Source organism: Balaenoptera acutorostrata, chromosome 10 (genome assembly GCF_949987535.1).
Source record: "Balaenoptera acutorostrata chromosome 10, mBalAcu1.1, whole genome shotgun sequence".
Lineage (NCBI taxonomy): Eukaryota > Metazoa > Chordata > Mammalia > Artiodactyla > Balaenopteridae > Balaenoptera > Balaenoptera acutorostrata.
In genome coordinates, this window is record NC_080073.1 from 71,462,368 (window position 1) to 71,484,834 (window position 22,467).

Sequence of the window (22,467 nt, forward strand, 5' to 3'; positions counted from 1 at the left end):
TGTCCACAGTCTCGCCTTTCTGGGTCCTCATTCTGCCACTCAGCAGGAGCAGGACGGAGCCAGGAGGTTTCTTCTCCCTTCCCCACCTCCAGGAAAACACCTGCCCAAACCAGTAACGACCGCCACGTTTGTACGACAGATGAGTCAGATAGAGGCGACCTCAGGGAAAAAGGTGCACTGCGGCTTAATGGGGCTTAGACCCAGCCTGAAGAAACGGCAAGCGGAGCTGCCTGCTCTGCTGAGGGCCAGCCACGGAGGAAATAACTGAGAATTGCTGGCCTCCAGACCCACCGATGTTCACACGCATTGTAAAGCCACATTCCAGGGACTGATGCCCCACCGGTGTGAAGGATCTCACTCATATGCCATGTGTGTTGACATTCCCAAGGGGTCGGAATCTCCCCCCAACCCAAAGTCTTCAGTCACTCTCCTCTCAAAAGCCTAAGCCATGAACATGTGCTATTCAGTATCTTTCAATCTCTCTCCACCCTCCTTCCTTCCCTCCCTCTCTCTCTCTCTCTTACACACACATTTCTCTACAGAGAAATACTGAAAACAGGTCTCCCTTACCAGAAATAGTGGGGGGAAAAACCCCAGCAGTACAAACTGGAATAGATGACAAATGTAGCCGGAGAGTTGGAGAACATGGGAAAATAGATTCAATATGGGGACAAGGAAGGAGTAGAAACTGAGTGTCCTCAAAGGTGGGAAGGATAGGTGGGAAAGAGACGATGAAGAGGCCAGAACATAAGCAAAGTGAATAATGAAAAACAGCAGGCTGTTTAAATGTGGAAAAGAGCTGTAGTAAAAGAGGGGAGGAAATTGCAGAGGTAGAAAAAAGAATGAGAATTACAAGTGGCGAGCCATAGCGGGCCAAGATGGGAGCCTGTCTCTAGTCAATGTTATTAACGCCTTCTTCCATAAATCTGAGCTCTTCCCCTGGAGAGTTCTCTAATCCCAAGCTGTGATAGATTATTTTCTTTGGTACAAAGGCTCATTTTAACTAACATAATGATTTTAGAAAGAGAAGAAGACTCACAGCCTAGAGCAAATCCAATAAAAAAAATTTTCCCCACTGATACAGGGCTCCAGTGTTAGAATGAATTACTGTGGCTCTTTCTCATGTAGGACCAATAGACCTCAGAATTTATCGGTGTTACAACCTCCAAGAATAAAATCAATAGCTGAGAATTATAAATGCTGAGCAGTCCCATGCCAAGGGATGGGAAGCTCTTTGGGGCTGAAGCAGGCTGGTAACACCTGGAGGGGATTGGTAAGCAGTTTTTTTGTTTTGTTTTGTTTTTAACTTTCCGTATCTCTAGGGTGAAAGAACAAGGACTTGAAATAATGTTTACAGAAGGCTTTTCAGTGCCAATGACCTAAGGTGCAATTAGAAACACAGTTCAGGACTTGGAAACATAACTACACAAGTTTAATAGCTACAACAAAAAGACCATGGCTACTCCGCCTTTTAGGTCCAAGCTTCAACAATCTATAACCATTTACGTACATTTCTGGCTTAAAAAGACAAGTGTTTTAATGCCATATATTTTGCCCTCCAGAAAGTTTCAGAACCTTCAAAACTCCTAGTAGCTTGAATTTACATTTTTATTGAACCCCACTGGTACCCACCAATTAGATGTCACTTTACAATGAAATTACCCTCAAGGTCTTTCATCTTGCAAATCCTGGTATAGGAGGCAGAGAGTAGAGAACCAAAACGCAGGAGACACACACCCAAGTAAAGGCATCTCACCTGGTTATGCTAAATCAATGTCCTTCCAACAACATCCTCTGGAAAGATAGTTAAAAGTACAGTTGAAAAGACATGTGCATTCATATCATATAAACGAATCATGTTACGTTAAGAACACAGTATAATTCTTCAGTATAATTTCTTAGCAATCAAGAAAAACATCCTTAACACCACACTTTACATAAGGTATTTACAAAAACACCTTCTTTTAGAAACTGGTAAAGATCATGAAACCTGCCAACCACAGCATGATGAGGCCGCAAGTCCAGAAACGATGCCACATCATAGAGTCTTAGCATCAGCTGCAACCGCAATTCTTTCACATTCTCCCGGCCTTGAACTCCGTCTGCTTCTCACATACAGCCCCCCTTCTAGCAGGAGGGGTCCCTTGCCTTTCAGGCACCTTCACTGGGTTAGTTTCGGTGTCACTCTTTACATCAGAAATGCAACAGCTCTTGAGATACTGTGCATCCATGGTGTAGACCCCTTGAGAACACGCCACGCCACCCGAATTCCAGCGCTGGAGTCATCTCCATGACGTGTGGCACACACTCTCTGCATCAGCCACCCACATAGAGAGACCTTGTTCAGCTGCACTCAAAGCGGTGCACTAATGTAGATTTCCTAAGGTTACAGCAGGGAGGTCACGGACACCTGGTGTGAACTCTTCAGGATCTGACCTCTCTCTCTTCCCTGGGGCTGCATCCTCCAAAGCCATCAGATCCTATCATGAATTTCCTATCTGATCATCTCCCAATTCCCAGCCTTGCATTGACCAGCCTTGTGGCTTCCTCTGCTTCTGGGAAACAGCACTGACCAGGCTTGTGGCTTCCTCTGCTTCTGGGAAACAGGCAAATCGTCTAGGAAATTCTCTTTCCATAAATAGTTCTTTGAAAATTACATATGGAGCAGAACTTATAATCTATATGGAGAGCCAAAAGAGCCAAATACATTATTTTTTTCACTGATGGGGATCTAGAACAAAGCAATTCTTTCATATCGCCCTGTGCCAATTCACCATATGATACATTTGGCACTGCCAAACTCAGTCTAAATCTCAGGGGAAAAGTCATGAGAGGAATACAATAAAAACAAACTCTGCATAATAAAGCTATTTCTGTCCATAGAGATTGTCCACTGTAAATGGACTGCTACATGTATAAAAAAATATTCTGTCTATAAACACATATGCTTTTCTCTAGGAGTTACCAAAATGTGATCAATATTATTAGTAAAGCAACTAAATGAAGTATTTACCATAGGAGAGAGGAGGGGAAAAAATGGAGATATGGGAGCAGAGTTCTGTTTTAGATTGGGTTGTTAGGGAAGGCCTTTCTGATGACATAATATCTGAGACACCTGAACGGAGTGGGGGAACAAGTCCTAGGATCATCTGGGGAAGTGAGTTCTAAGCAAAGACCCTAAAGCAGAAGCCTATTTGGTGTGTTAGAGCAGGAGTCAGTAAACTATGGTCCACTACCTGGTTTAAATAAATAAAGTTTTATTGGCACACTCATTTGTTCACATCATTCTATGGCTGCTTTTGCTCCACAATGGCGAAGCTGAGTAGTCATGACAGGGACAGTACGCCAACAAAGACTATTTACTGTCTGGCCCTTTACAGAAAAAGTATGCCAAACCCCATGTAGAATGAACATGAAGGAGGTGAATGTGACTGGGAGAGGCAGGCAGGGGCCCAGATCACTTAGGGTCTGGTAGGATAAACCCACCTAAACAACCACCCACCAAACAAAAGACATGTCTCCAAGGGTTAGGAGTGCAGATATCATTGACAAATTGAGGTTCAAAGGCTTCTCTTCACCAATTCATCCCAGGGTAGGATCTGACTTCTGCTTAATTGCTGGTCCCCAGGTACTCAAATTTTTTTTCCCCATGTGAAAGCAATGTGCATATCTGAGAGGCTCCTGTGGACACATCCACAATAGGCCCAAGCAAGTGAGGAGATTTATAGCATAAGGGTAACCTTGCAGTTGCACTAATAAAATTGCAAATGAACATTCACAGATAATGATGATTTGCTACAAATTACTCTGATATGAACCTAATATTTTACAGTGTGTGAACAATGAGAATCTCTGCTACAGAGTATGTTTCCTAGCACTTTTTTCATTCAAGCAAAATTCCACAGATATAAAATGTATTCAAAGATCTTGCTACTCAAAGTGTGGTCGGAAGACCTACAGCATCAGCATCACCTGGGAGCTTGCTTGAAATGCAGAATCTCAGGCTCTGGCCTGAGAATCAGAATCTGAATCTGCATTTAACAAGATCCCCAGGAGACGTGGATGGTCACTAAGGTCTGAGACCACTGTCCTGATAGGAACTGGCCTCTAATTACCCTCTTCCAAGAGTTGGAAATACAGAGTTTTTGTTTTGTTTTGTTTTTTATTTGTTTATTTATTTTTATTTTTGGCTGTGTTGGGTCTTCGTTTCTGGGCAAGGGCTTTCTCTAGTTGCGGCGAGCAGGGGCCACTCTTCATCGCGGTGCACGGGCCTCTCACTATCGTGGCCTCTCTTGTTGCGGAGCACAGGCTCCAGACGTGCAGGCTCAGTAGTTGTGGCTCACGGGCCTAGTTGCTCCGCGGCATGTGGTATCTTCCCAGACCAGGGCTCGAACCTGTGTCCCCTGAATTTGCAGGCAGACTCTCAACCACTGCGCCACCAGGGAAGCCCGGAAATACAGAGTTTTAAACTGCAAAGAGGTTAGCCTGGTTTATACTATTCATACTAGTGAAAACTGAATACAACTTACATGTTCAATAATAGGGGATTGGCTAAATAAATGATGATACATTTATCCATACAAAACTATTATGCAGCTGTCAAAATCAATACTATAGAAGAACAACATGAGACTATATTCATAGTTTATCACTAAGAGAAAAAAAATTATAGGTAGGACTAATACTAAATCAAATGTAGAAATTTTAACTAAAGAAAGGAAAAGGGACAGGAGGAGTAAAGAGGTGTTGGTTTGATGATTTCCTCATCTTTCATAACCACAGGTAAAAAATGTCATTTAAGGGTAATAAATCAAGTAATAAGTTATAAATATATTTAAAGATGTAAAATCAACCAACCAATCTGTCAATATAATTGATTATTGAGGGATGAAGAGAAGTAGGGAGAGGTGGAAATATAAACTTATTACATTCGCTCTCCCTCCATGAACTAGGAAGTGGGTACCAGACACCACATCCGCTGGTGCCTTGATCTTGGACTTCCCAGTCACCAGAACTAAGCAAATCCAGACCAGAGGGCAGACAGCAGCAGCAAGAAGAACTAGAATTCTGCAGCCTGTGGAACAAAAACCACATTCACAGAAAGATAGACAAGATGAAAAGGCAGAGGGCTATGTACCAGATGAAGGAACAAGATAAAACCCCAAAACAACAACTAAATGAAGTGGAGATAGGCAACCTTCCAGAAAAAGAATTCAGAATAATGATAGTGAAGATGATCCAGGACCTCGGAAAAAGAATGGAGGCAAAGATCGAGAAGATGCAAGAAATGTTTAACAAAGATCTAGAAGAATTAAAGAACAAACAAACAGAGATGAACCACATAATAACTGAAATGCAAAATACACTAGAAGGAATCAATAGCAGAATAACTGAGGCAGAAGAACAGATAAGTGACCTGGAAGACAGAATGGTGGAATTCACTGCTGCCGAACAGAATAAAGAAAAAACAATGAAAAGAAATGAAGACAGACTAAGAGACCTCTGGGACAACATTAAACACAAAAACATTCGCATTATAGGGGTCCCAGAAGGAGAAGAGAGAGAGAAAGGACCCGAGAAAATATTTGAAGAGATTATAATCGAAAACTTCCCTAACATGGGAAAGGAAATAGCCACCCAAGTCCAGGAAGTGCAGAGAGTTCTATACAGGATAAACCCAATGAGAAACACGCTGAGACACACAGTAAGCAAATTGGCAAAAATTAAAGACAAAGAAAAATTACTGAAAGCAGCAAGGGAAGAATGACAAATAACATACAAGGGAACTCCCATAAGGTTAACAGCTGATTTCTCAGCAGAAACTCTACAAGCCAGAAGGGAGTGGCATGATATACTTAAAGTGATGAAAGGGAAGAACCTACAACCAAGATTACTCTACCTGACAAGGATCTCATTCAAATTCGATGGAGAAATCAAAAGCTTTACAGACAAGCAAAATCTAAGAGAATTCAGCACCACCAAACCAGCTCTACAGCAAATGCTAAAAGAACTTCTCTAAGTGGGAAACACAAGAGAAGAAAAGGACCTATAAAAACAAACCCAAAACAATTAAGAAAATGGTCATAGGAACATACATATCGATAATTACCTTAAATGTGAATGGATTAAATGCTCCAACCAAAAGACACAAAATGGATACAAAAGCAAGGCTTGCTGAATGGATACAAAAACAAGACCCATATATATGCTGAATGGATACAAAAACAAGACCCATATATATGCTGTCTACAAGAGACCCACTTCAGACCTACAGACACATTCAGACTGAAAGTGAAGAGATGGAAAAAGATATTCCATGCAAATGGAAATCAAAAGAAACCTGGAGTAGCAATATTCATATCAGATAAAACAGACTTTAAAATAAAGAATGTTACAAGTGACAAGGAAGGACACTACATAATGATCAAGGGATCAATCCAAGAAGAAGATATAACAGTTATAAATATATATGCACCCAACATAGGAGCACTTCAATACATAAGGCAACTGCTAACAGCTATAAAAGAGGAAATCGACAGTAACACAATAATAGTGGGGGACTTCTAACACCTCACTTACACCAATGGACAGATCATCCAAACAGAAAATTAACAAGGAAACACAAGCTGTAAATGACACAATAGACCAGATAGATTTAATTGATATTGATAGGACATTCCATCCAAAAACAGCAGATTACACTTTCTTTTCAAGTGCGCACGGAACATTCTCCAGGATAGATCACATCTTGGGTCACAAATCAAGCCTCAGTACATTTAAGAAAATTGAAATCACATCAAGCATCTTTTCTGACCACAATCCTATGAGATTAGAAATCAATTACAGGGAAAAAAATGTAAAAACACAAAACACAGGGAGGCTAAACAATATGTTACTAAATAACCAAGAGATCACTGAAGAAATCAAACAGGAAATCAAAAAATACCTAGAGACAAATGACAATGAAAACACGACGATCCAAAACCTATGGGATGCAGCAAAAGCAGTTCTAAGAGGGAAGTTTATAGCTATACAAGCCTACCTCAAGAAACAAGAAAAATCTCAAATAAACAATCTAACCTTACACCTAAAGGAACTACAGAAAGAAGAACAAACAAAACCAAAGTTAGCAGAAGGAAAGAACTCATAAAGATCAGAGCAGAAATAAATGAAATAGAAACAAAGAAAACAATAGCAAATATCAATAAAACCAAAAGCTGGTTCCTTGAGAAGATAAACAAAATTGATACACCATTAGCCAGACTCATCAAGAAAAAGAGGGAGAGGACTCAAATCAATAAAATTAGAAATGAAAAAGGAGAAGTTACAACAGACACTGCAGAAATACAAAGCATCCTAGGAGACTACTACAAGCAACTCTATGACAATAAAATGGACAACCTGAAAGAAATGGACAAATTCTTAGAAAGGTACAACCTTCCAAGACTGAACCAGGAAGAAATAGAAAATACGAACAGACCAATCACAAGTAATGAAATTGAAACTGTGATTAAAAATCTTCCAACAAACAAAAAACCAGGACCGGATGGCTTCACAGGTGAATTCTATCAAACATTTAGAGAAGAGCTAAAACCTATCCTTCTCAAACTCTTCCAAAAAATTGCAGAGGAAGGAACACTCCCAAACTCATTCTATGAGGCTACCATCACCCTGATACCAAAACCAGACAAAGACACGACAAAAAAGGAAAATTACAGACCAATATCACTGATGAATATAGATTCAAAAATCCTCAACAAAATACTAGCAAACAGAATCCAACAACACATTAAAAGGATCATACACCACGATCAAGTGGGATTTATCGTAGGGATGCAAGGATTCTTCAATATACGCAAATCAGTCAATGTGATACACCATATTAACAAACTGAAGAATAAAAACCATATGATCATCTCAATAGATGCAGAAAAAGCTTTTGACAAAATTCAACACCCATTTATGATAAAAACTCTCCAGAAAGTGGGCACAGAGGGAAACTACCTCAACGTAATAAAGGCCATATACGACAAACCCACAGCAAACATCATTCTCAATGGTGAAAAACTGAAAGCATTTCCTCTAAGATCAGCAACAAGACAAGGATGTCCACTCTTGCCACTATTATTCAACATCGTTTTGGAAGTCCTAGCCACGGCAATCAGAGAAGAAAAGGAAATAAAAGGAATACAAATTGGAAAAGAAGAAGTAAAACTGTCACTGTTTGCAGATGACATGATACTATACATAGAGAATCCTAAAGATGCCACCAGAAAACTACTAGAGCTAATCAATGAATTTGGTAAAGTTGCAGGATACAAAATTAATGCACAGAAATCTCTTGCATTCCTATACACTAACGATGAAAAATCTGAAAGAGAAATTATGGAAACACTCCCATTTACCACTGCAACAAAAAGAATAAAATACCCAGGAATAAACCTACCTAGGGATACAAAAGACCTGTATGCAGAAAACTATAAGACACTGATGAAAGAAATTAAAGATGATACCAACGGATGGAGAGATATACCATGTTCTTGGATTGGAAGAATCAATATTGTGAAAATGACTATACTACCCAAAGCAATCTACAGATTCAATGCAATCCCTATCAAATTACCAATGGCATTTTTTACAGAACTAGGACAAAAAATTTTAAAATATGTATGGAGACACAAAAGACCCCAAATAGCCAAAGCAGTCTTGAGGGGAAAAAACGGAGCTGGAGGAATCAGACTCCCTGACTTCAGACTATACTACAAAGCTACAATAATCAAGACAATATGGTACTGGCACAAAAACAGAAATATAGATCAATGGAACAAGACAGAAAGCCCACAGATAAACCCACACACCTATGGTCAACTAATCTATGACAAAGGAGGCAAGGATATACAATGGAGAAAAGACAGTCATATGTGGTGCTGGGAAAAGTGGACAGCTACATGTAAAAGAATGAAATTAGAACACTCCCTAACACCATACACAAAAATAAACTCAAAATGGATTCCAGACCTAAATGTAAGATCGGACACTATAAAACTCTTAGAGGAAAACACAAGAAGAATACTCTTTGACATAAATCACAGCAAGATCTTTTTTGACCCACCTCCTAGAGTCATGGAAATAAAAACAAAAATAAACAAATGGGACCTAATGAAACTTAAAAGCTTTTGCACAGCAAAGGAAACTATAATCAAGATGAAAAGACAACCCTCAGAATGGGAGAAAATATTTGCAAATGAATCAATGGACAAAGGATTAATCTCTAAAATATATAAACAGCTCATGCAATATTAAAAAAACAAACAATCCAATCAATAAACGGGCAGAAGACCTAAATAGACATTTCTCCAAAGAAGACATACAGATGGCCAAGAGGCACATGAAAAGCTGCTCAACATCACTAATTATTAGAGAAATGCAAGTCAAAAGTACAATGAGGTATCACCTCACACTGGTTAGAATGGGCATCATCAGAAAATCTACAAACAACAAATGCTGGAGAGGGTGTGGAGAAAAGGGAACCCTCGTGCACTGTTGGTGGGAATGTAAATTGATACAGCCACTATGGAGAACAGTATGGAGGTTCCTTAAAAAACTAAAAATAGAATTACCATATGACCCAGCAATCCCACTACTGGGTATATACCCTGAGAAAACCATAATTCAAAAAGAAACATGCACCCCAATGTTCACTGCTGTGCTACTTACAATAGCCAGGTCATGGAAGCAACCTAAATGCCCATCGACAGACAAATGGATAAAGAAGATGTGGTACATATATACAATGGAATATTACTCAGCCATAAAAAGGAACGAAATTGGGTCATTTGTAGAGACGTGGATGAATCTAGAGACTGTCATACAGAGTGAAGTAAGCCAGAAAGAGAAAAACAAATATCGTATAATAACACATATATATGGAATCTAAAAAATGGTACAGATGAACCAGTTTGCACGGCAGAAATAGAGACACAGATGTAGAGAACAAACGTATCGACACCAAGGGGGGGAAGCAGCAGGGGGTGGGGGTGGGGGTGTGATGAATTGGGAGATTGGGATTGACATGTATACACTGATGTGTATAAAATGGATACCTAATAGAAACCTGCTGTATAAAAATAAAATAAAATAAAATTCAAAATAAAAAGAAAAAAACAAACAAAAACTTATTACATTCAATTTTTATAGGATATTAATAAATACTGCCCCTAAATATGAAGGATTAAGTAATTAATTTAAAGTTAAAAGACAACTTTGGAACAGATATTTAAACTCTCCAAATTATCCAAAGAAACACACACACAAAAGAGAAGCCATATGGTAAAAGAAGCAATATAAACAGAAAGTGTAACAAAACATGTGAGAAGATAAATAAGATTTCAATAAATATGAATGAGCTAAACTCACCTATTAAAAGAAAAATATTCTCATAGTGGATGATAAAGCAAAACCCAATTATTCTCTATATACAAGCAATACACCTACTAAAAATAACTCAGGCTGAAAACCAACGTATGGACAGAGGCATACTTAGCAAATGCAAACAAAAAAGCAGGTGAGCCAGTCTTAATATCAGATAAGGGTGAATTCAAGGGAAAAATCAATAAAGAAAACAAAGATGGCTTTTTATAATGGTAAAAGGGGACAATCTATACTAAAGACCTAAAAAGTATGCTTTTATGTATTCCAAAATCTGAATTTTAGAAAATTGCTCAAAAATCTCAAAACTTGGTCAAAAATACTGTAATCTCATGAAAATTATTGAAAATTTCACAAAAATATAAATTAAAATATTAGCAACAGACCCTATCAGCACATTATTCTAGGAATAAAGGAATGGTTCAATATGAATAAATCTATAACATAATTGATTACATTAATTGACCAAAGAGAAAAATCACATAATCAAATGTCTACTATACTGGATTTCTTAAAATCCAACATCCATTCTTATTTTAAGGAAAAAAAAAATTAACAACCTAAATACAGATGAATAATTCCTCAAGATATATGTCTGTCTATCCATGCATCCACTTACCCCGAAGCCAGCAGTATGTTTAACGGGAAACTACTAAAGCATACTCATTAAAGTCAAGAAGAAGATATCACTGACTCTTATTCTGATTTAACATTTTTCTGGACGTTTTAGCCAATGTCATTAGACAAAGAGAAAAAACAAGTATAAAAATTGGGAAAAGAGCTAAATTTTACATTATCTGAAAAGAAAATAATTATCTAGCTATTTATGTGGAAAGTCCAGGAGAATCAACTGAAAAACTATTATAATTAGTAAGAAAATTCAGTAAAGGGCAAGAGCTGGTACAAAATTAATAGACCAAAATCAATAGCTTTCATGCTTATGTAACAACTAGTTGGAAGAAATAATGGAAGTCTTAGGGATGCATCACTTTTTCCCAAGCATGCTATTCTCCTTTATGAGTATCACCTTTTTCCCAGGTGGTTTCCTGTGACTGAAATGCTACCTCTTTCCCCTCCCTTTTTCCCTTCAGAGTACCTGATGCTCCTTCAAATTCAACACCATGTCACCACTTCCAGGAAGCCCTCCCTGCTCCCATAAGTGTTTTGATATCCCTTTTCTATGCTTTGGCCCTTCTTTAGATAGCACACTCTCAAAGGGCTCGCCACGCATTACTGTAACTGTCTGATTATTGGCTGCCTCCCCCCTTTGACTGTGAGCTCCTTGAGAAAAGGAACTTTGTCTGCATTATCTCTCTGTGTGCTGAGAGCCCAGCACCAGGCTTGCAAAGATGAGGTATTCCATCAAAGTCCACAGCAGATACTGTGTTAGGCTTTTGATTCTCTTCATAAGAAATCATGACCCCCACAACTACAGAGCCCATGCACTCTGGAGCCTGCACACCACAACCAGAGAGAAGCCTGCACGCCGCAATGAAATATCCTGCATGCCACAACGAAAGATCCCGTACGCATGCTGCAACTAAGACCTGACACAGCCAAAAATAAATAAATATTAAAAAAAAAAAAGAAATCATGACCCGAAGACAGATAGACAGCTAAATGGAAGGTAGACAGATGGACAGATGGATAAACAGATTAGCAGAGATATGATAGATTCATATAAGTTGAAAAAGCAGGTGCTGGTTAGTAGGTTGTTAGGCCGGATTTGGTCACATTTATGAACTGTAATTCTTTCACTGATGAAAGAATGAATTTGGTAAAAAAAAAAAAAAAAAAAATTTTATTCAGTAAAATGTTGTCCAAAACTGTTAAATCGATGAATGCATAAGTGTATCTGTTCTAGAAACAAATGGTTACTGATAGTATTTGGTTCTCTTTCTAAAATATTTGTAATTTTTGTTGTGTTGACTTTTAGGATATTATGCTTTAGTTTTTAATTATCATGATCATTAATATTATTGGTTTCCCCCAATTAAATCTTCCACTTAAAAAAAATAATGAAATGAAATTTTAAAAATGTATCTCAATAAAATAAAATGTATCTCAAAAAGAATCTTCCACTTAACCATAAAAAGTAGAATGTATGAACATATTTCATAAGCCAATAATTTTGCCATAACATCAATATTTGTTAAGAAAATCTTAAAAGATGGCTGAATAAAACATTATGTAAATGTTTTCACCAATAGGAAAAAAAAAAAGATAAGGTGCTCCGTAAATGAATGGATGGATGGACGAGTAGGTGGACAGATGGATGAATGAATGAATGACACAGAAAATCCCGTATCCACATGATAGCCCAAGTGACCTTTTAAAAATGGATATTGCGGGATTTCCCTGGTGGCGCAGTGGTTGAGAGTCTGCCTGCCGATGCAGGGGACAGGGGTTCAAGCCCTGGTCTGGGAAGATCCCACATGCCGTGGAGCAGCTAGGCCCATGAGCCACAACTACTGAGGCTGTGCGTCTGGAGCCTGTGCTCCGCAACAAGAGAGGCCGTGATAGTGAGAGGCCCGCGCACCGCGATGAAGAGTGGCCCCCGCTTGCCACAACTAGAGAAAGCCCTCGCACAGAAACGAAGACCCAACACAGCCAAAAATAAATAAATAAGTTAATTAATTAAAAAAAAAAAAAAAAAAGAATGCGCCTGCCGATGCAGGGGACACACAGGTTCAAGCCCTGGTCCTGGAAGATCCCACAGGCCGCGGGTCAAACAAGCCCGAAAAAAAAAATGGATATTGGATCATGCCATTCTCTTACATAAAACTTCAAATGCATGTAAATAAAACGCAAACTCCTAAAAAGGAAAGCAAAGGGCAGAATCGTTTGTAGAGTGTGCTATCAAGTGTGGGCTTGAGAAAGAACAAACATGATGGAGGGAGGGAGGCTTTCTCATTGTATATCCTATAGACCTCTTGAATTCTGGAATACATGCATATAAGTACAAAAATTAAATACTTTGTTCCTTTTTATATTTCGAAAGTGTTCTAAAATAAGCATGTGCTTCATTCTGTAATAACTGTTTTTAAAACTTCAAAAAATAAAGCACCTTTAATTATTATATAGTCTTGAGAGTTAATTCCTAATCGTTTAAAAGCTGTATGTGTGTTTTTCTCTAGTTTTGCTTTCCAATGAACAGTTCGAAAAAATGGCAAGCCTGTTGCCCCCTTTTAAAATACACACCCATCTGTCTTTGCTTGGTTCTAATAATCACTAAGTTTTCTTCCTATTTTAACATTTATGATTTATATCATTGGCTCTTGATCTTTAGTAAGCTGGAGATAACCCCAAGGAGGCTGTTGAAATGAAAATTCTTGGGGTCCTACCCCCAAATATTGAGTCATGAGTCTGGTTGGGGCCCTAGAATCTGCATTTTAACATTACCACAGGAGATTCCAATATAGGTGGTCCACAGACCACACTTTCCAAAACATTCATTCATGACTTGAGGAAACGTAGTATTTTTCATAAAAAGTGACAATCCTACGTAGTGTAGAAGTCAGATTTGAAAGTGGTCTCTCCTTTTGATGACTATTCCCCCAACACACACATGCACATACTTATACCTTTATAAACATCTGTATTATGTTATACGCCTTATAATGTGGTTCTCTGTGTACTCACCTTGTCTTCTCTCTAGCTTTTTGAGAGTGAGATCCAAGTCTTTATCCACCCAATGCTCCAATGCTGTGAAATAAAAGTATGTGTGACAGAAACCAAAGCATACAGTTCAAATTTGACTTCCTTTGGCTCAGGGATCAAGTTTCTCTGCCAGCTGTATAAGTTCCTAGTCTTTTTCCCCCTACAAAGCTTAGATGTGGACAAGCCCAGCGCTGACCCCCTCAGCTGCCTGCTGCGTGTAGAGAGGGGATGTTTTATTTTAAAGTATGCATATAAATCACTCTGATAGCTTTCTCTGCCTTTCCCAGGACCTCTGATGAGCCCCTTCCTCTGTGAATCTTAAAGTGAAAAGAAAGTCTGAAAAAGCAGTGCAAATGGTTCAGATAAATATCCCAACGGGCTTTCTACATTACATAAATTGTGAGGTAAAGGGACCGACTTAGAGCAGCAGCTCTATGCTACCCCCTGGTGGCAAGATGCTCCATGGCACCCCAGCTCCACCCTGCATGCTGGCTCTTACAGTGGACACAGATTGGAGAGGCTCATCTATGTGTCCCCAGCAGCACCAGGCTCAGAGCGCCTACAAATATTTGCTGATAAATAGGTTAATAGTGTGAGTAGCAGGAAACAAAAACACAGTTAGAATTTTACTTTCTTATGCCCAACTGAGGATCACTGATTCTGCCAATTGTGTAACTTCCTAGTTTTTTTTGTTTTTTTAGCACAGAGCCTGTGAGCCTAATCTTAATGCACAGATCAGTCAAAAGGAAAATGTGGAAAACACTAGACTCACAGCACAATCCCAATAGCACAAAATATACATGCATAAATCATCACTGGTAAAAAGCCAGAGATGGGCTTCCCTGGTGGCACAGTGGTTGAGAGTCTGCCTGCCAATGCAGGGGACGCGGGTTCGAGCCCTGGTCTGGGAGGATCCCACATGCCGCGGAGCAGCTGGGCCCGTGAGCCACAACTACTGAGCCTGCGCATCTGGAGCTTGTGCTCCGCAACAAGAGAGGCCGCGATAGTGAGAGGCCCGCACACCGCGATGAAGAGTGGCCCCCGCTTGCCGCAACGAGAGAAAGCCCTCGCACAGAAACGAAGACCCAACACAGCCAAAAATAAATAAATAAATAATTTTTTAAAAATACAGGAATTCCTTTAAAAAAAAAAAAAAAAGCCAGAGATTTTGAGAAAAGTCACTGCACCCACCAACTGGGACACTTACTGCCACCCAGACCTTGCACCTGCAGAATGGGTCAGGGCTAGCTTGAAAGTGATTGTCTCAGAGGTACAACTGGATGATTTAGCCCGAAGAACAGAGAGGACTAAGTGAGAACTGAGTAACGGTTTACCAGTCCAGAGGATGCTCTGTGTCCACTGAGATTAGAATAAGAAAAAATAACCTGGGGTGGCTTGAGTTCTTTCAGTAAAGAACTTCCTAAGAAGTGCCTGAACCTTGTACCTGGATTCTTCTTTAGGGATCACTAGGGAAAAAAATTTTAGTCAGCAATAAATGCAGGGACTTCCCTGGTGGTCCAGTGGTTAAGATAATGCACTTCCAATGCAGGGGGTGCAGGTTCGATCCCTGCTCAGGGAACTATGATCCCACATGCCACATGGTATGGCAAAAACAAAAACAAAAACAAAAAAAATGCAGACCTGCCTAAGGTGGGGGGGGGGGTGCATTTGATGGCATTTTGGGGGCTCTTCTAGCCCTATAAGTAGTTAGAGGCTCATTTAACAGTCCCTGTGACTAGGCAAGATGGGATAATGTAAATAAAAGCAAAAACCAGTTTACTTGCAAGACTCAGAGATGACCTCATCCGTGCACACAGCTGTCATAGAGACTGAATGCATCTCTGGGGTCTCTGTTCCCTGATGACAGAAGCAGCCTTTAATGGAAGCTGCTTGCTGGGCTAATGGTCAGGCCCTGAGTGGAAATTCTGAGATCAATAGGCCTTTCTAAATTCAGGAAATCAAGACTGCACCTAAAGCTTAATGGGCTGATGAGAACAGCAAATACATACCATCCTTTCCTTTCTTCCCTGTCAGGCATTTAAGTGGTTCACACCCCACTTTTCCTAGAAGTTAATGCTGTCCTTACATGCAACCTCTGGGAAGAGGTGAGCAAGGAGAGTTGACAAATCACTCACAGAAAATCCCATGAAAGGTGGGCTTAAGGCAATCCAGGCTCCACCTTGTTATAAATGGCTACATTTTCAAAGAATGCTAGAGAGGGCCGCTCCTAAATTGAGTCTCTTCTGTCCTTAAGAGAAGTCTCTACTTTGCTGGGATTAATAATTGGACCAAATGTTCCTAATTCAGAGTTACGGGCACTTCGTTTTAGGTAAAAGTTTGAATTATACATTTTTTAAAATACAAATTAATTCTTTTCTAGAACGGTATTTATTGCCCTGGGCTTTGCAGTGAACCTTTGATCAGGGAAGGATATTTCTTCTTGGTATCTGGCTTTTATGAAATGGAAAAGTCCAAGTGAAATATCAAGGAGATGGAGAAAGCCTTGAGAAAATAAATCAGGAGACAAAATCATGTATTGCAAATAAAATAGAAACTTGCATGTTTAATAGGGATTCATCTGTTTCCCATACTTTCTACAGGTCCAGTTCACACAGGAGTCACAGAAGAAAAGACTTCTTTATGAGCTAAAGGAAACTTCAGCTCAAGGGATGACTCTGAAAGACAGTCAAACTCCCAATCAGCAAGGGGCTAGAGAGGAGCAATGCATGTAAGTTTTCAACATGGGCTGAAACACATGGGGTTAGTTGTCTACAAAGTGTGATTCATGAGAACATCTGCTCTGCAGGCCTTCTATTGATACAACTAAAAATCTCACTCAATTACTGGCATTGCTTGTTTTATTTTGTCCACCACCCCATTCCCAGTTAGACTATATGCTCCAAGAACTGGGAAAATGCCTGCTTTTTTTAATTATTGTATCTCAAGCACCTAGCAGAGTGTTGGCATTCAATGAATAAAAGTTAAATTTAAATTAAGATTTTACTATAAGTAAATCAGGCAAGAATAAAAAAAGAAAATAGACCACCATTATTTAGTAACATCTCCTAGACAATAAAGTTACTTTCACAATATAAGAATTAATAACTGAATTCTGAAGCTGAAAACCTACTGAGGAGACATTAATTTCTTAAAATCTGAAATTTGGAAAAAAACTATTGCTTTAAAGCTTGAGTCCTCTTACTAATCAGTATGACTAGTAAAAAAAAAAAAAAAAAAAAAAGTATTCAATGGTTTGCTTTGCCCAATTTTAATGAGCCCAAACTCTAACTTCACACTGGAAGAGGCAGGAACACAAAGCATGGCTGATTACCACTATTTACATAATTTCCCACCAGAGGCCCACAGTCAAAGGCACTGCTCACTCTAAAGTCTTTAGAATATAAGAAACAACCCAAGCAGCCAAAAATCAGGAGTTCCACTTCCAGAGCTGCCCTTTGTATATACTCAAGAATTTCTTCTTGCTGAATTCATCATTAATAGCCACTTACCATATCTACAAATATTGACTTTGTGAAATTACTCCCCACACTTGTCACTTAGAACCCTGCCTTCTCTAATCTTCCTTCACTGTGTAGCAGCAGAATAACTGAGGAGCATGGAAAAATGGTGATGGGCGATGGGGGCCTGTTTCTGAAAAGCAGATGTTTCAATAGCACTGATGACCAAAAAAGGAAGACTTAAGGCAGAAAGAAAAAAAAAAACCCAAAAACCAAAAATCCCAGACCCTTCCAACTTAAACTTTTCAGGAAAAATAAATATGATATGAAAAGACTTAAAGAGGGACAAGATGGCAGAGTAGGAGGACTTTGAGCTTACCTCCTCTCACAAGTATACCAAAATCACAACTAACTGCTGAACAAGTGTCGATAAAAAAGACTGGATTCTACCAAAAAAAGATGTAGAACATCCAAAACATAAAGAAGAAAACACGAGATGGTAGGAGGGGCGCCCTCACAATGTAATCAAATCCCATACCACCCAGGGAAGGCGACCCAGAGACTGGAGAATAATTATATCACAGAAGTTCTCCAGTGGGTGTGAGAGCTCTGAGCACCATGCCAGGCTCTGCAGCCTAAAGGTCAAGCATTGGGAGGAGGAGCCCCCAGAGCATTTGGCTTTGAAGGCCAGCGGGGCTTGATTGCAGGAGCTCCACAGGACTGGGAGAAACAGAGACTCCATTCTTGGAGGGTGCATAAAAGGTCTCGTCGTACCGGGACGCAGGGCAAAGCCAGTGACTTTATAGGAGCCTGGGCCAGACCTACCTGCTGGTCTTGGAGGTCTCCTGAAGAAGTGGGGTAGGAGGGTGTGACTGTGGCTCACTGTGAGAACAAGGACACTGGTGGTGGAGGTACCAGGGACTATTCATCAGTGTGAGCTCTCCTGGAAGCCACCATTTGGCACCAAGACCTGACCCCACCCAACAGCCTGTAGGCTCCAGTGCTGAGACACCTCAGGCCAAACAACCAACAGGGCAGGAACACAGCTCCACCCATCAGCAGACAGGCTGCCTAAAGACTTCTTGAACCCACAGCAACCTCTAGACATGCCCCTTGACACAGCCCTGCCCACCAGAGGGCCAAGACCCAGCTCTACCCACCATTGGGCAGGCACCGGCCCCTTCCACCAGGAAGCCTACACAAGCCTCTAGACCAGCCTCACCCACCAGGGGGCAGACACCAGAAGAAAGAATACTACAATCTGGCAGCCTGTTGAACTGAGTCCACAAACACAGAAATTCAGACAAAATAAGATGGCAGAGGAATATGTTCCAGATGAGGGAAGAAGATAAAACCCCAGAAGAACAACTAAGTGAAGTAGAGATAGGCAATCTACCAGAGAAAGACTTCACAGTAATTATCATAAAGATGATCCAAGACCCTGGAAAAGGAATGGATGCATGGTGTGAGAAGTTACAAGAAAATTTTAACAAAGAATTAGAAAATATAAAGAACCAAAGAGAGTTGAAGAATACAATAACTGAAATGAAAAATACACTAGAAGGAGTCAACAGCAGAATAAATGAGGCAGAAGAACAGATAAGTGAGCTGGAAGACAAAATGGGGGAAATCACTGCCGCAGAACAAAAGAAAGAAAAAAGAATGAAAAGAAATGAGCACAGTTTAAGAGACCTCTGGGACAACATTAAACATACCAACATTCACATTATAGGGATCCCAGAAGAAGAAAAGAGAGAGAAAGGGCCTGAGAAAATACTTGACGAGATAATAGCTGAAAACTTCCCTAACATGGGAAAGGAAACAGTCAACCAAGTCCAGGAAGTGCAGAGAGTCCCAGGCAGGATTAACCCAAGGAGGAACATGCTGAGACACAGAGTAATCAAACTGACAAAAATTAAAGACAAAGAGAAAATAATAAAAGCAATAAGGGAAAGGCAACAAATAACATACAAAGGAATCCCCATGAGGTTATCAGCTGATTTTTCAGCAGAATCTCTGCAGGTCAGAAAGAAGTGGCACGATATATTTAAAGTGATAAAAGGAAAAAACCTACAACCAAGAATACTCTACCCAGCAAGGCTCTCATTTGGATTGATGGAGAAATCAAAAGCTTTACAGATAAGCAAAAGCTGAAAGAATTCAGCACCACCAAACCAGCTTTAAAACAAATGCTAAAGGAACTTCTCTAGGTAGAAAAGAAAAGGCCACAACTGGAAGCAAGAAAATTACGAAACGGGAAAGCTCACTGGTAAAGGCAAACATACAGTAAAGGCAGGAAATCATCCACATACAAACATGGTATCAAAGCCAGTAATCATGAAAGGAACAGAGTACAAATGCAGGATATTTGAAATGCATTTGAAATTAAGAGATCAGCAACTTAAAACATCATGTATTTATATAGACTTCTATATCAAAACCTCATGGTAACTGCAAACCAAAAATCTGTAATATACACACAAAAAAGAAAAAGGAATCCAAACACAACACTGAAAATAATTATCAAATCACAAGAGAACAAAAGAGGAAAGGGAGAAAAAAGACCTACAAAAACAAATCCAAAGCAATTAACAAAATGGCAATAAGAACATACATATCGATAATTACCTTAAATGTACACAGATTAAATGCTCCTACCAAAAGACATAGACTGGCTGAATGGATACAAAAACAAGACCCATATATATGCTGTTTACAAGAGACCCACTTCAAATCTAGAAACACATACAGACTGAAAGTGAGGGGATGGAAAAAGGTATTCCACGCAAATGGAAACCAAAAGAGTAGCAATACTCATATCAGACAAAAGAGCCTTCAAAATAAAGACTGTTAAAAGAGACAAAGAAGGACTCTCCATAATGATAAAGGGATCAATCCAAGAAGAAGATATAACAATTATAAATATACATGCACCCAACATAGGAGCACCTCAACATATAAAGCATATATTATATAAGGCACCTCAATATATAAGGTATAAATTATATATGGCAATATATAAGACAAATGTTAACATATATAAGAAATTCTGGGAGACTTTAACACCCCACTTACATCAATGGACAGATCATCGAGATATAAAATCAATAAGGAAAACCAGGCCTTAAATGACACATTAGAGCAAATGGACTTAATTGATATGTATAGAGCGTTCCATCCAAAAGCAGCAGAATACACATTCTTTTCAAGTGTACATGGAACAGTCTCCAGGATAGATCACATGCTGGGCACAAAGCAAGCCTTGGTAAATTTAAGAAAACTGAAATCATATCAAGCATCTTTTCCGACCACAATGCTATGAGATTAGAAATCAACTACAAGAAAAAAACTGCAATAAACACAAACATGTGGGGGCTAAAAAATATGCTACTAAATAACCAATGGGTCACTGAAGAAATTAAAGAGGAAATCAAAAAATACCTAGAGACAAACGAAAATGAAAACACAACAATCCAAAACCTATGGGACGCGGCAAAAGCAGTTCTAAGAGGGAAGTTTATAGCAATACAAGCTTACCTCAGGAAACAAGTCTCAAATAAACAACCTAACCTTACATCTAAAGCAACGATGGAAAGAAGAACAAACAAAACCCAAAGTTAGTAGAAGGGAATAAATCATAAATATCAGAGCAGAAATAAATGAAGTAGAGACTAAAAAAACAATAGAAAAGATCAATAAAACTAAAAGCTGGTTCTTTGAAAAGATAAACAAAATTGATAAACCTTTAGCAAGACTCATCAAGAAAAAACGGGAGAGGGCCCAAATTAATAAAATTAGAAATGAAAAAGGAGAAGTTACAACCAACACCATAGAAATACAAAGGACCATAAGAGATCACTATGGGCAACTATATTCCAATAAAACGGACAACCTAGAAGAAATGGACAAATTCTTAGAAAGGAACAATCTCTCAAGACTGAACCAGGAAGTAACAGAAAATATGAACAGACCAATTACAAGTACTGAAATTGAATCTGTGATTTTAAAACTCCCAACAAACAAAAGTCCAGGACCAGATGGCTTCACAGGAGAATTCTACCACACACTTCGAGAAGAGTTAACACCTATCCTTCTGGAACTATTCCAAAAAATTGCAGAGGAAGGAACACTTCCAAACTCATTCTATGAGGCCACCATCACCCTGATACCAAAACCAGACAAAGATACCACAAAAAAAGAAAATTACAGGCTAATATCACTGATGAACACAGATGCAAAAATCCTCAACAAAATAATAGCAAACTGAGTCCAACAATACATTAGAAGGATCATACACCATGATCAAGTAGGATTTATCCTAGGGATGCAAGGATTTTTCAATATCCGCAAATCAATCAGTGTGATATACCACATTAACAAGTTGAAGAATAAAAACCATATGATCATCTCAACAGATGCAGAAAAAGCTTTTGGTAAAATTTAACATCTATTTATGATTAAAAAAAACCAATAAAACCTCTCCAGAAAGTGGGCATAGAGGGAAACTACCTCAACATAATAAAGGTCATATATGACAAACCCACAGCTAAGATCATACGCAAGGGTGAAAAGCTGAAAGCATTTCCTCTAAGATCAGGAACAAGACAAGGATGCCCACTCTCACCACTTTTGTTCAACATAGTATTGCAAGTCCTAGACACAGAAATCAAAGAAGAAAAAGAAATAAAAGGAATCCAAAGTGGAAAAGAAGAAGTAAAACTGTCAGTGTTTGCAAATGACATGATACTATACACAGAAAATCCTAAAGACGCTACCAGAAAACTACTAGAGCTCATCAATGAATTCAGTAAAGTTGTAGGATACAAAATTAATACACAGAAATCTGTTGCGTTTCTATCCCTAACAACAAAAGATCAGAAAGAGAAATTAAGGAAACAATCCCATTTACCACTGCATCAAA

At 39.1% G+C, this 22,467-nt stretch overlaps 1 non-coding gene across 1 annotated transcript; it reads left to right on the forward strand.

Moving 5' to 3' along the window:
- The first annotated feature begins 15,594 nt into the window (after positions 1–15,594).
- On the forward strand, positions 15,595–15,667 carry TRNAG-UCC (transfer RNA glycine (anticodon UCC)). Its single transcript has one exon. It is a non-coding gene; the product is annotated as a tRNA-Gly (tRNA).
- The last annotated feature ends 6,800 nt before the right edge of the window (positions 15,668–22,467 follow it).